The following is a 15,792-nucleotide window of genomic DNA, read 5'->3' as shown; positions in this document are numbered from 1 at the left end:
AAAATAACCATTAACACACTCTCAAACACCATCTATATTTAAACATGAGTACTCAACGATGCCCCTTCTATTTTTCTGCATTGCCTTGCAAAGTCCTGTGCGATGATGAATTGCCTCCATTACGATTTATCAGTAAGATATTAGTTTTAATTTCTAGTGATGTTCATAAAAATGAAGTTATGTCTCATTCATTAAAAAATAAATGAGTGCTTACATTTTCCCGTTAATCATCTAAATACTCTCATTTAATTAATATAATTATTTGACACATCTTAAATAAAATAAATGAAACTCATTCATGATATTTGAATATATATGCTCTTCAATTTAATTATGTCAAGAAAGAAATAAGTAATTATCAGTATGGTATTTAGAATACTCGAACAATTAAAAGAAAATGAGATTTAAAGTTAATCTCCAATCAATAAATCTTCCATTAATCTAAAATAATTAAAAAAAATCATTATACTAAACTCGAAGAAACATTTATTTCAACACAGCATGTAATCGATACAAAATGCGAAGCATAGCATACTTCACATTTTTTGCATGGTCGCCATGGGGGAATGGGTCTTTTTCAGAAGAGAAGCTGGCGGAGAAAAATTCCAAGGCGAGGGGCATTGTTGTCATAACAAAATGAGGCTGTTGAGTGCTGAGTTAATAGAGAAACTGCCCTTAGAGCCAAATGTAGGGTTGCATGAGGCACCCAGCGCCGGCAACCTCCACATTGCATCACCGGCCTGGTGGAATGGGAGACACGTGCACCTGCTAGCTGCTGCTTATGTCCAATCCACTTCGTCTGGCTTTTACACAGAAAGGCCCATCTTTCCTGTCATTTTGCCAAGATTCTTCCCCTCAGGTTAACGGAAACCACAACGCGTGACAAAAGTTTGCCAGCGCTCCAACAGGGAAGGTCCCAAGCGTGACAACACTTTCTAGCATCTCTTGCTTGGTGCAATGAAGAGAAGATGGTGAGAATCTTGGGTAAGTATTGTTGGAATATTGATTTAGAATTATAATTAATGATAGTGCTTTTTATAATTAGTAAATTTTATTGATTGTTTAAGATGTATAAAACTTAAATGGTTAATGTAATTAATATAATTAATGGGCTGATTTTTATAATTAAATTAATTTATTATATATATAAAAATAAAAAAATGTGTTTAGGGTGGTAATTTATAATCTTTTCATTATTAAAACTTAAGTGAGCAAAATGATGATTTAAAGGTTTGAATAGTTTTTACTGTATCAAGAAATTCTATCAAAGTTGTGCAGAGAAGGTGTTTTCTAGATAGTGTTATTGTGTGTCATAATATCAGATTTCTTCTAAACTCTTACTCTTTCTATATTTACTTTTAGTTATTATTTTTATTATTGATTTTAGTTGTTAATTTAATATTGAAAAAGAAAACAAAAATATTGGTTGCATTTATTTGCCTAATTCTTTCAAATATCTTTAACTTTCCTAACAATATTAAAGAAAAAATAGGTTATTTTTCTTACTTTTCCAAATTTTGTTTGCTTGATTGTTGTTATGGAGATCATAAACTTATTATTTATCAAATCTGGAAATTTTTTTGGTCAAAACTTTATTTGTTGACAACAAATGAAATATAATTAAGGAATGAAAATTGAAGTATGGGATTACCTTATCTTGATCCAAACTTTCATGTTATAAGCTCAACATTAAGTTTAATTCATGTTTCATGCCTATCAAGGATATTTTAATATCTCATATGGAATTTGTTTTTCTTGATGTGTGTTTTTGTTCATATGACATAAGCCTTAGTTATACTATTTGAGAATGTAATACTGCGATTCAAAATGTTTTTCACTTGAAAATGTATTAATTATTTTTTAATTTTTAAAAATTATTTTTAACATTAACACATTAAAATGATCTAAAAACATAAAAGAATAATTTTAAACTAAAAAATAAAATTTCCAACTATAATAATGATATCACTGCGTCTTCTTTAATTTCCAAGTTACATGCGCATAAGTTATAATTTCCTTTATTGCTAAACATGGACCCTGCTTCTCAGAAGCTTTAGTGGGCTCATTGTCTTTTAGTTGGAATACTAACGTGAAATGTTGATTTTTTTAGTCATTTTGTATTCTTAAAAAAGTGATAATTATATTTTGATTGCCTGATAAGAAAACAAATAAAACTTTGAGTAATTAATTTGGGCTAGTCTTGTACTTGCAAGTGGATGTTAAGTGATCTTATATGATAATATGAGCATTTAGCTTGAGCCTTAGCTCAAGTTATAAAAGAATGAGAGTGTAGTTCAGGTCTTTGGAGAAAAGCTAGTCAAATTGGAGTTGTTGTGGAAAAATTCTTACTTTAAATGAAGTTTTTCATGTTTTAATGTTAGAAAAAAACTAGTTAGTGCATCTTTGTTGGATTTAAATGATTTTACTCTTGTTTTAGGATCTAATAAAACAGTTATTAATAGATTTAGATGGAAAATGTTATTTGTGAATGATTTTTATAAATTAAGTATAATGCTTTCTTCTAATACTGCTTTGCATTTTCATCTTCATCTATTGCTAATGTTGAATGTTGTGATTTATGACATGATAATCTTAGGCATGTTAACTTTAACATTATTGAAAGAAAGATGCATACAAGCTAAATAACCTAAAAAGGCATTTAATCCTGTAGAAAAGAAAACAAGTTTATTGAAATTAATATATAATGCTATTTGTCATAGTAATAATACTCTGACTTGTGGTGATAAAACATATTTTATAAATTTTATTGAAGATTTTTAAAAATGTTGTTATGTTTATTTTACTAACTATAAAAGTAAATTGTTTGATAAGTTTAAATTTTTAAATAAAGAGTAAAAAATCAATTAGAAAGAAAAATAAAAATTTTACTATTTAATAGAGGTGGTGAGTGTTCTTCTAATGAAATAAATTATTTCTTAGGATTGCACTGTATTATATATCAAGTAACAACTTTTTTATTCACCACAGTTTAATGGGACAATAGAGAGAGAAAAAATTCAATGGATATTGTTAATGCAATGTTAATTAGTTATGGTTTATCTAATAATTTATGAGGGTGAAGATTTGTATTCTGTTTATTATATTCTTGATAGAGTTTTTTATAAAAAAAAATTGGATAAAACACCATATGAATTTTGAAAGAATAGAAAACCTTCTTTCAAATATTTTAAAGTAGAGGTGTTTAGCTAAAGTAAATACTCCAATCACTAAAAAAAGAAAAATAGGTCCTAAAACTATATATTATGCATTTGTTGGATATTTTTTTAATATTACTACTTTTATATTTTTAGTTTCAAATTATGAAAATTTTTAAATTGCAAATAATACAATTATTGAAATCTTCTTTGAAAATATTTTTCCAATGAAAAATAAATTGTTTAAACCTGTTAATGAAAATCTTTTTTCTAAAATAAACATGATTGATAATCATGCTTCCAGTGAGATTACAAAGAGTAAAAAAAATAGAAGAGCAAAGGATTTTGGTCTAACTTTTATATTGTTTTACTTGAAAATGATCCTAAAACATATAGTGAAGCTATGTCATCTATTGAAGCTCTTTTTTAGATAAAAAAATGTTAAAAGATGAGATGTATTCTTTAATTTCTATTAAAACTTAGTTTTCAACTGAGCTGCCACAAGTTTGTAAAACAATAGGTTGTAGATTAGTTTTTTAAAAGAAATTGAGAATTGATGGATATATAGAAAAATTTAAGGTTAGGTTAGTTACTAAGGGGTTTGTTTAAACAAGGAGTAGATTTTTTTAATTATTGTGTACTAGTTTCTAAAATCACTACAATCACATTATTAGTTGATTTAGCTTCCTTTTAAAAATAGAAATACATTTATAGATCAACTGAAAGATCTTGTTGTGCCTAGTAAAAAACAAATTCGTAAACTTGTAAAATCTCTTTATGAGTTTAAAACAAGCTTAAAAGTAATGGCATGAAAAAATTGATCAAGTTATGTTATTTGATGGTTTTCAAACAAATATTGTTGATAAGTGTGTTTATATTAAACAAATTAAAAATGATAATATGATTTTATGTTTTTATGTTGATGATATTATGATTTTTAGTAGTAATATTCAAGCTATAAATTTACAAATATTTATTGTCTAAAAATTTTGATATGAAGGATTTTGGTCCAGTTAATATTATTTTGGGCATTAAATTATTGAGAAATAGCAATAGTTTTGCTTTAACTCATTTACATTACATTGAAAAAAATATTAAAAAGATTTAATTATTTTGATGTGTTTCTTGTATATGGTCCTTCCAATCTTTCTGCTAAATTAATAAAAAATAATGGTGAATATGTGTCTTAAAATAAATATTCATAAAATATTGGATCTTTATTACATCTAGTAAATCATACTAGACCTAATATAGCATCTCAGGTGGTAAATTAAGTAAATATAAACATAATCCTAATGCTTTATATTGGACTGCTTTAGAAAGAATTTTTAAATATATAAAAGAAACTATTGATTATGTTCTTCATTATATTAGTTTTCTTGCTGTAATAAAGGGATTAAGTAATGCTAATTGGATTTCTGATTCAGAAGAAATAAAATCTATTAGTGGGTGTGTGTTTACATTACATGGTGGTGCAATTTATTGGAAATAAGTTAAACAAACTATAATTATTCATTCCATCATGTAAGCAGAATTGGTTGCATTAAATGTTGCTAGTTTAGAAGCTAAGTGACTTCAAAGATTTTTTAATTAATATATTATTTGTTTCTAAACTAATAACATCTTTATTAATGCATTGTGATAGCCAGGCTACTAAATCCAAGGCTAAAAGTAAAATTTTAATGAAAAAAAAGACATATAACTGTTATACATAAATTCATTAGACATTTGATATCTCATGGTGTTATTTTTTTAGATTTTGTTAGGTCTAAAAACAACATTGTGGATCCATTTACTAAACATTTGGCACACCAACAAGTTATTCAATCATTGAGAGAAATAAGACTGAAGCTCTTAAATTAATCATCAATAGTAGAAACTTGTCTTCAGATATGGCGATCCCATGAATGAAATTCAATAGGTAAAACCAAAATTGTTGGGTGATTGAAGAGAGCATAAATATTACATAATATTTTGCGAGGTGGTCCCAATTCTCATTTCTTTGTTAATGTGCTTTATATTATGATAATTAGAAAGAGTTAATCTCTGAATGAATTCAAAGAAAAAAAAATTGCAAGATGTTGGTCATAAAACATCATTGGAGGATTCATCTAAGTAAGTGTGGTGGTGGCGCTCTTGGGTTGTTCTTTAAAAACACTTATGAGACAAGATATATGCACATGATCGGAAAAAACACAACACTGATAAAACCTTAAAATCACCCATATTTTGTGTGTATAATAAGTTTAAACTTGGTCCAAAGAATTTAGTTCAAAACATCCTAGTTACCATGGTATTTCAAATTAGAATTATTAACACTAAAAATAGGTACAAACCCTGAAGATACCTAACACATATTACACAACATTAATTGGTCACTCTTATTTTATTTTATTTTATTTATTATATGTGTGAATAATTTTAAATCATGTTGGGGAATGTTAGAATATTGATTTAAAATTATAATTGAAGATAGCTATTTTCTGTAATTGGTTAATTTTATTGACTTAGCCATTTAAATTTTAATGTTGATGTATGCAATTTAAATGGTTAACATAAATATAATTAATGGGATGATATTTATGATTAAACTAATTTATTATATTTAATTATTTTAAATATATTTGGTAACTGATGTATTTATTAAGGATGTGTATATATGTTATGTGTCTAGGATGGTAATATATAATCTTTTCATTATAAAACTTTTAAGAAGTACTTTTCTATTTTATTCTCTTATAAATCTCTATATATAATTTAAGTTTTTTTTTATATATTCTTGTTAAATTTTACTATACTTCTTTTCTCGTAGTTTATTAAGTTATATGAGCAAAATGGTGATTCAAAAGTTTGGAAAAAAATTCCTGCATTTAAAAATTATAATAGATTGTTGTATCTATTATATGCAAAATTATTCTTGTGTAGAGGGAGCATTTTCTCTCTAAAGATAGTGCGACTACGGCTATAATCCCAGGTTTTTTCTAAATTCTTACTCTTTTCATATTTACCTTTTACTTTTATTTTTACTATTGATTTTAGTTGCTAATTTAATATTGAAGAAATAAACAAAAATCTTGGTTGCTAATTCTTTCAAATATCTTTAATTTTTCTAATATATATTAATATAAAAACATCCATTGTAATGCAATTATTAATATTTAAATTTTTGAATTGATATGAATGTTTGATATAATATTACAATGTTAATGACCAAGTCAAAGTAAAAAATTTGAATAATATCAACACCTTGTTATCTTTGATTAAATTAATAAAACTAAATACAAAGTAGTGGTAAGTGTGAGTTTTAAATTTAAAAGTATATTAAAAAGTAATATAAAATCATTTATTATGTTTCATTTTTAGTTTGAGATTTTTATTTAAATTTTTTTATAGGATTAAATGGTAGTTTTATCGTGACACATTTGGATTTGTTCTATCAATTATATCTTTAAACTATTATTTTTCCAATAAATATTGTATGATCCTCAATTTCCTTCTGATTTTATTCTTTTGTTAATGAATCAAACTTTAACCGTTGACCGAAACATGATTTAAAATTTGTCTTTTAGTATTTTCAATTCAATTTTTTCATAAATAAGAATAATAATAATAACTTGATCTATTTTACAAAGAAATAATCTTAGTTTTTTTAAGATCAAAAAGTATTTTTTATTTATTTTCAGATCTTTAAAAATTTATAAAATCGAAAAAAATAAAATATAAGTCGGAGTGCTCTCAAATTTTGTCAGACAAATCCTGATGTGCTGCAAAATTAGCAAGGAGCTGGGAGCTTGTGTGCAGTTGCCTTTGTAGCCCTTGCTGGGGGGTTATTGTTTATAGAAGATTATACACTATACAGGCATGTGAAGTTGATAAGGCCGTGTCTGTGTAGGAGAATGAAGTCTTGGCGGGAGGCCCAATTATATATATATATATATATATACACCATTTTTCTGGGTAGCAACTATATATATATATATAATATTTACACCATTTTTCTGGGTAGCAACTATATATCACATGCAAAGGGATTTGGGAGAACAGATGAGGAAAAGGGACAAAAAGATAGCCCTTCTATTATCCATTCGATGGCCTGTTTGGTAATATCAGCATTGATATTAGAATATTACAATCTGTTCGAGCTAAGGTGGAATGTCGCTGGATCTTTAGGGGCTAAAAAGGAGTCCACTTTTTGACTAAATTTATGTTTTGCATTGCGATACAATGGCACTTTTAAATTTTTTTGATTTTTTTAATTTTAAATTATTTTTTAATATTTTTGGATCATTTTTCTTTGAGAGTTAAAAATAATAATTTTAAAAAATATTATTTTAATATATTTTCAAGTAAAATAATATTTTAAAAAATAACATCTAACACACTTCTAATCAATTCCTAAGCTTTCTCCCTCTTTTTTTTTTTTTTTTCTCTTCCTAATGTAGTAATGTTCTTATTATTACATTGCAGCTTTTCAATGATCCAAGGAAAAAGAAAACTCAATTCTTTTATTTTTGTTTTTTTAAAGAGAGCTCAGATAATAATTATACCCTCAAAAAGTTATTTTGGTAATGTGTTTTAACATGTGTTGTTTAAGTATGTTTTAAAAATATATTCAATATAAAAAATATTAAATTAATATTTTTTCCAGTATTTTATATTGTGTTTGATATATTAATATAAAAATTTATTTTAATTTTTTTTCAAGAACGAAGCAGTTTAAAAGAGGACAAGGAAACCATTTCTTTTTCTTTCTGCCAATTTTTTCAAGAGGACCCCAGCCCCAAAAAAACATAAAAGAACTCATCTTCAACATAAGAAATGAAAAATCTTAATCATCTAGTAAATGACCTCGTGGTAAGAGTTTGGGATCAATAGATTTGCTTTCCCCTGTGATCTCAAGTTCGAGCCCTGTGGTTGCTAATATGATAACCACTTGAGGCTTACATGGTTGTTAACTTCAGGACTTGTGAGATTAGTCAAGGTACGCGCAAGCTGGACCGGATATCCATATTAATAATAATAAAAAATCTTAATTTCATCCTTGCCAAAGTGTGAAATTCCCTCAACGAAAATTGTGAAGTCAACTACCGAGCAGAGAATTTTATACCTAAAAAGTTTGCTATAATCACTTGGTCAGCCAATCTGTTTAAATCCCTTATTTCCGTGCATTATGCCTTCTCTTAACCCTTTTGAGTACATGGCTTTTTAAAGCACGGTCTTATCCATGCATGATCCCTTTCACAATTCTCAGCCAGCTACGATGTTGCCCCTTGACTTTATTTGTTTTCATTATTATGATATTTTTATTAAGAAGATGTTTATGCGTCCGATAATAATTATTTTTTAAGGTATTTTTATTTAAAAGTATATTAAAATAATATTTCTAATATTAAAATGATTTAAAGATATATATAAAAAAATTAAATGAAAAAAAGTTAAACTTTTTAAAAATACTGATGGAACGCAATTACTATTAAAAATAATTTGTTTTTCATATTTGTTTTTGATATATCACATCAAAACAAAATAAAAAAAACTAAAAATATATATTAATTTGAAGTTTTTTTTTTTTTAGAAAAATAGAATCCTGAAAAAGAGCGGTTAAACCCGTTCATAAACGGTCCCTTTCCTAAGTGCCAGGATCAGTACTGGTCCAAGATCTTGATATTGCAATAAATGAGCTTTATGGTTCTGGACACAGAAGATGAGCTTTTACAACTGATCACCTCCTCAAACGGGTTCTGTTCATCTCTTTTTTTAGAAGAAGGCAATGTATCCTATGAACTGAAATTAATTAGCTGTTCTTCCTTTTCTAGCTTTCCATGCATGCCACAGACAAGGTTCTACAATCCACACATGGATGAACATGATTAGGAGCTTATCCCTAGCAAGCCTGGCGAGTTTTGGGTAGGCACGACCAAAGCTATCCAAGAAAATCCCATCTGCGTGCCGTATTTCAATTTGCTCAGGAGCTTATTGTCTGGATAATTAATTATTCCATGAAAGCTATCTTCATATGCTGTGTGTGGATGATAGAGGTTTGATTCTCGTTGGAGAACGATAAAAGTGGGGAGATGTTATTTTCATTTCACAGTTGCTTATCCCACCATCTGATCTTTCTCTCTGCCAGCAGCGTTTCTTTTCTCCATTCTCGCTAGCTCATGTCAATAATTTTGTTGGCGGCAGCAGTACTGTTACTTGCGTTTCACCTTTCTGGGTTTTGACTTCTAGTATTGCACTCGATACTTTGATTTTTCACAGTGCCAAAACTGATAGTGAGTTGTTGAAGAGAATAGAGTGCGCCCTACCCCTTCTTTTTTATTATAGTTTCTTCCAATTTGAGAAATTAATATGTACTATAGATCTTAGTTTATTATTTATTTTTATTTCGTAAAATTCTTTTATGTGTGCTTTGGACTTCCATACAATGGTATTAAAATCCTTTCTATTAGAGAATTAATAGAAAATCCTTCTAATCTTCTTTTACTGGCTGGATTCAGTTCTAGATTAGAAGTCATTCTATTTTTTTTCCTATCAATGATATTTGATCTTTGGCAAAATACACACACATGATATGTCCAACACTAGCCATTTAACCATAGCTTCTCCGTGGATTATAATTTCTTTTTCAAAAAAATATTAGATATGTAGGCTGTTTTAATATGTTTTTGTATATAAAAAAAACTCAAAGTGTGAATTGAAAAGCCAATCCAAGCATTAAATAAATTGATAACTATTTATGTAAATAAACGGGAAAAAAATTGTTAACAATAACCAAAAGAGAAATTGAAAATAAAAATAAAAGATGAATATAAATCAAGATATTCAATCAAACAAAATGAGACATTCACCCAATTGTATTTACTGAATTTGTTTATTTAACTCAATAAAAGATAAATTTACATTCTAAAAAACTCATGACCTAAGAGATAAACACAAATGAAACTGATTGAATAAATTCACAATCTAAAAAAATATTATGCAATCCCAACACATTAGCAATATTATTTAAAAATGAAAGGTTTTTTATTTTGAGAAATAAAGTTTATTTGTATAAATCCCAAAAAAAATTACAAATGAAATAAAATAATATCTTGAAAAACAAAACACAAACAAAAAAATTCTAATAAAACTTTTATAAAAAAAAATGGCATGCAAAACTCATAACCTAGGTCATAGGACCATAATAAATCCATAGAAAAAAAATTGAAGATAATCACAAAATCAATATTTAAAAAAAACTAATGTAGAACGATAGAATCACAAAAAACCCAAATCCTCGACAAATCAAATGTCGAAAGATAAAATTAGAAGAAAAAAAATCAATTACATAAAAGGATCTAAGAAAATCAAGGGTGAAAGAAAAACACTAATTAGAGGGCTTATAAAAAATTTTAGTTGGAGGGTTAAATTGAATTCAAAAATAACTTTATTAAAAGGAAAAACAAATCAAAAGAATAAGGGTTAAATTGAAAAAAAAATAACAAACAAAAACTTTGATCGAATGATGAAATTGATAGAAAAAAAACTTCAACAAAAGGGTAAAGGAAAAATAATTAAAATTTTAAAAAATAAGAAACAAAATGAAAAAAAAATCATTTGAGAAATTGAAATTGAAGGACTAGATTGAACAAAAAAACTTCTATAAAAGGAATAAGAAGAAAATAAGAAATTAAAAGAATGAGGACTGAAATTAAAAAAAAATTGTAATTGAAGGACTAAATTGAAAAACAAAAAACTTATTTAAAAGGAATAAGAATGAAATAAGAAATTAAAAGAATGATGACCGAAACTATAAAAGACATAAAGACTGAAACTAAAAATAAAACATATGAGTAAGTGTAATTCAAGGACTAAATTGCAAAAAAAAAACTTCTATAAAAATAATAAAAACAAAATAAAAAATAAAAAGAATGAGGACTGATATTGACAATCAAAAAACAAAAAAGATAATTATATACTTGGTTGTCAGGAGAGAGAAAAAAGGGAAAAAAACAAAAATGATAGTCGGTGACAATTCAATTACCATCCTCCGCCACGCACCACTCCTTGTGGAAGAGAACATGGCTGCGCATACAAGGAGACGATAAAAGACTAGATTTGAACATAGTTTTTTGGTTCAAATATTCAAAAGTCAATGTGAAAATACCAAAACACCCTCCTGACCATGTTAATTACACAAATACTTGTGTGAAAGTATAAATATACCCTTTTTTTTTTTTATCTCATTCAAGGTTAAATTCGTATTTGCATTGGATAAGGACAATAAAAAACTGAAAAAACCCTTGTCCAGCATGCCATTAATTTTTTGATCTTGGGGGTAAAGAAATATTTTATCTGTTAAAAAATTTGTAAAAAATCAAGAAATATTTTTTTATCTTGGGTTGGCCTTGAAGGTCTCACCTTAAGCCAAAATGACTCATTCTGCCACCACTCGAGTTGGGTTCGGGATTGGCATATCTGAACCTAACTCCACCATAGTGCATTGTGGTATGCTAGAGATGCCCATGCTCAAACCTAATTGCTAGGTTTACTTGTGCGTACCAACTTTTTATATTATTGATACTTGGCATTTAATGTTAACATGATTTCCTTACCATCATGGATCTCATGGAAAGATGTTAAGGCATGTTTATGTCAAAATCTAGCCCACCTATCCATATTATTGCATATCTAATAGTGTAACAGGCTATTATTTCATATAATTACCTCTAAAACACTTATCATTCTCTATTCACATATTTGTTGTTTTATTTATGTAAATTAACATGATTCATGAATATATAAACATTTATGAATAAGTAAAGAATTTTGATCATTAATTTACTTACAAACACACAAAAACATTCTCTTTTTTAACATTTGAATTTATCATCCTCATTTACTATCTTTGTAACATACCACACACAACCTCTTAGAGCATTTTCAACGAGAAAAACCAAATTGCTATATAGTTTTTTTAAATAATGTAAATATAGTTTTTTTCCTTACACGCACTCCAATAAAAAAATTATTTTAACAACCCATTTATACTTTAATATATTTAATATTTATATTTTTAGTTTTTTGTGGAGATGATAAGGAATTATTTTGGCTCTTTATTTAACCATGTTTTTTAAGCTGCAAAATCAAAGAGCTAAAAAATTAGATTTATACTTTTGGCTCTCCCATTAAGGCATTCCTTCTATGTATATTCATTGACTTAAGTATTACACAAAGGATCTATTTTACAAGATTTCATGGACTGTGAAGCAAACTAATTTCTTCACCCATCACTTTCAAAGCTCAGTAATCAGGTATAAATGGATTTAAAACTTCTTAAAATCTGCTCCACGCTTTGTCAGTACTCTTTCCAAATCTGGATTGTTCACTGCAGTTGCAGATCTAGTTATCTAGCTAAGTACTTGTGCTTTTCAAGAATTGTTGTCGATGAATCACTGGCTGCTAAGTCCCTTGGCAAAGGGGAATGGAGCAACGAGAATATATCTGTACGATGGAAAAGTTCACTTTCATGGTCCCCAATTCGATGGCAGGGTTTGGGCACTACTCTACATCTCCGAATCGTCCACTAAATAGTTGGCTACTGGATTTTTGCTAGTGGGGAAGATGAGTCCTGCTTTTTCATGATTTTGTCCTTGTAAATCTCAGCATTAATTAACCAGTCGTCTTGCTCCATGTATCCCTCTGGAACAGTTGTTGTCTTCCCCAGGAGTAGCAGGCTGGCCGTAATTAACACGAGGGAGATAGATGATTGGACCCTTAAGGGATCTGGACCTTTCAGCCTCTCTTCGGAGCAAATTGACTGGCTAGGATCGTCGCCGAGTTGCAATTGCAAGTGTCTTTGAAAAGGTGCCACTGCTGGTAGCCAGCCAAATTGTTCAGCTTCGAATGAACACAGCTAAATGAGTCGTCGCCTGGGTAATATCTGATGCAGCACAATGGAATGTAATGCATAGAAACGATTTGATTGTTCTCCACGATTTACTATACTGCGTTGTCTATTTCGTCCTCCCAGAAGACATCATTAGAAATTATTATTTGGGTGACGAAAATTCAAGCACTCCTTGATGTTTTTGTGTCTTTGATATTAAAAGAAAAATGATTGGCATAGAGAATTCACTGTGTTCCTCAAAACGTATCATTATTCATCGCAATAGTATAATTATTATTCTGTCTAAAAATTAATTATTGAGTGTAATAAAGTATTTAAGGTTAGCTTAATTCATGATTGGGTTTGCTTTCTCTACCATCATTATCATATTTAAGGTTTGAATTCTTAACTAAGATACTAAGAAAAATAATATTTATGAACACATCATTAAAAAATGAATAACCTATTTAATTTGAAGGGAAGTGAAATTTAATTTTAAAATATGAAATTTTTCTGAGGAATTATAGTTTATATCTTAATCAATTCAATATTTAAAACATGATAAAAAAACAAATCTACCCTTATATATATAACATAACACGAACACACAAACAGCATATTAATCATCTAAATCCATCATTCATACAATTTCTTCTCCCCTCTCAAGGAACACAAAATCTCACCAAAATCAAAACCTAATCTACCTGCCAAAGCAAACCAGCAAAGAAAAGCAACACGATATTTAACAACCTCCCCTTTTGTGGTCAAGTTATGAAATCATGCAGGTGAAATCTGGAGTCATGATGAGAGGAGAAATTGATGGTGAGATCGAAGAGATTGATGGCGGGGGTAAAATTGCGGGGGTGATATGATTTTACTAGTTTTACTTGTGATACATAAATGGGTTTAATAAATATATTGCAAAATGATGGGAATTGGCTTGATATTAGCTCTGTTGATAGGGAGGACCTTTTTAAACTCCCTATTAAACAGAATTTCTCAGATAATCCTTCCATTTTTTAGCTCGCAAGAACAAAAGAATACTACATACCCTTTTCTTCTTCTTTTTTTTTTTTAAAAAAAAAAAACTAATCATGAATTCTGCATCATCTATAATAAACTTGAGATCAATTCTTTAAAACCTGGTGATATTAGAGGGTGAATAGTGTCACCAAGTTCGCTCTCGTTTGGAAATGCGGTCCAAACATAAATTTGTTAAATCATTTTTTTATTTAAAATTAATTTTTTTATGTTTTGAATCGTTTTGAAGTGTTGATATTAAAATAAATTTTAAAAAATTAAAAAATATTTTTTTGATACATTTCTAAGTGAAAAATACTTTAAAGATTAATTGTTACACAACTCTCAAACACTTTCTTTAACTCCACAATAAATTTATAATTATAACACTATCAAGTATATTTGTTTCATACACGGGCATGCCATCTTGTTTTTGTTATTTTAAGTTTTAAATCATTAAATAAAATATAATGATAATTTTATAAATAATTTAATTTTTTTGTTAATTTTTTACATGCATGAATGGGGTATAAAGGATTATCAACTTATAAATTTTAGGATATAAAAAATTACTAAACTAAATGAGGGTCGGAGTAATTTTTTTTATTTTTATAATAGTATCATTCCTTCCCTTGATTTATTTTCATCATAATTTCCTGTAACATTCATAGCTTGACTTGCATAATCCGTAAAACTTACGTATAATTTCCTGATAGAATATCAAAATTGCTATTCTTAAACCCTCACGAGATCTGAATCCCACCACCATCATCTATTTAGTTTTTTTTTTAATCTTTTTTCAATAATTAAAAGTATATGAATTACTTTTAGTATCAATCAAAATTAAATATATTATTTAGATTAAATATATTATTCGTACAAATTTAAAAACACATTCCAGATTAATGCATTCAAAAAATAAATTCTTCTAGGATTAATAAAAAAAACTAATAGGGCTCGATCTTTCATTGTAAGCCAAGACATATTGTGCTATATATTGAAACAATATAATAATAATGACCATTTAACTATTCTAAAAAAATCAATGAACTAGCTATCAAGGTAACACAATGTTTTCACAATGCTTTATTAGTTATAATAGAGGATAAATAAGTTTTTTAACTTTTTAAAGTACATTGAAATAATTAAATTACCCTTAAAAGCAAAAAACATTAAACAGATGTTCAGGTTTTTTTTTTTTTTGTATTTTCATTTTTAATCACGTATTAAAATGAATAAATTGTCATTCAAATCAAAATTTCTTTAACTAGTGTACACTTATGTTTTTGTATTGTTTACCTGTTTTTTTGGTTATGATCATATTAAATGAGGGATAATTTGGTAATTTAATAAATATAATATTATTTTTAAAAAAGTGAATTGTAGACATCAGAGTGTAGGTTGTTATCGCGTCATTTAGGTGGCTTATGAGCGGGTGCTCGACAACCAAATAATGGTTTGTGGGGCGACATTAGAATCGTCTCATTAGATTCTCTATCCTTGGACAGCGTGTGTGGCTAATGCACCTCTGATTTGACATCGACGACGTTTTATTTTCTATTTTTCCATCTTTTTCCACATTCTTCTCGATTTCCATGCTTAGCCCTTTAAATTTTCAAACATTCCTTCAGTTTGTTTTTCTTTCATATTTGGCCCATATTCTTTTTATTACCATTTGTTTTATTTGAAATAATTTGTAAAATTGAATTTTTTTAATTTTATTATCTTTTAATTGTTTTTGGTCAT

At 27.6% G+C, this 15,792-nt stretch overlaps 1 long non-coding RNA gene across 1 annotated transcript; it reads left to right on the top strand.

Annotated features, from left to right (window-relative positions):
- Positions 1-103: 103 nt before the first annotated feature.
- LOC127905015 (uncharacterized) lies at positions 104-9,553 on the top strand. Its single transcript, XR_008058611.1, has 2 exons — positions 104-984; positions 8,972-9,553. It is a non-coding gene; the product is annotated as an uncharacterized LOC127905015 (long non-coding RNA).
- The last annotated feature ends 6,239 nt before the right edge of the window (positions 9,554-15,792 follow it).

Source organism: Populus trichocarpa, chromosome 2, assembly GCF_000002775.5.
Source record: "Populus trichocarpa isolate Nisqually-1 chromosome 2, P.trichocarpa_v4.1, whole genome shotgun sequence".
Lineage (NCBI taxonomy): Eukaryota > Viridiplantae > Streptophyta > Magnoliopsida > Malpighiales > Salicaceae > Populus > Populus trichocarpa.
This window is presented reverse-complemented; position numbering and strand designations above follow the sequence as displayed.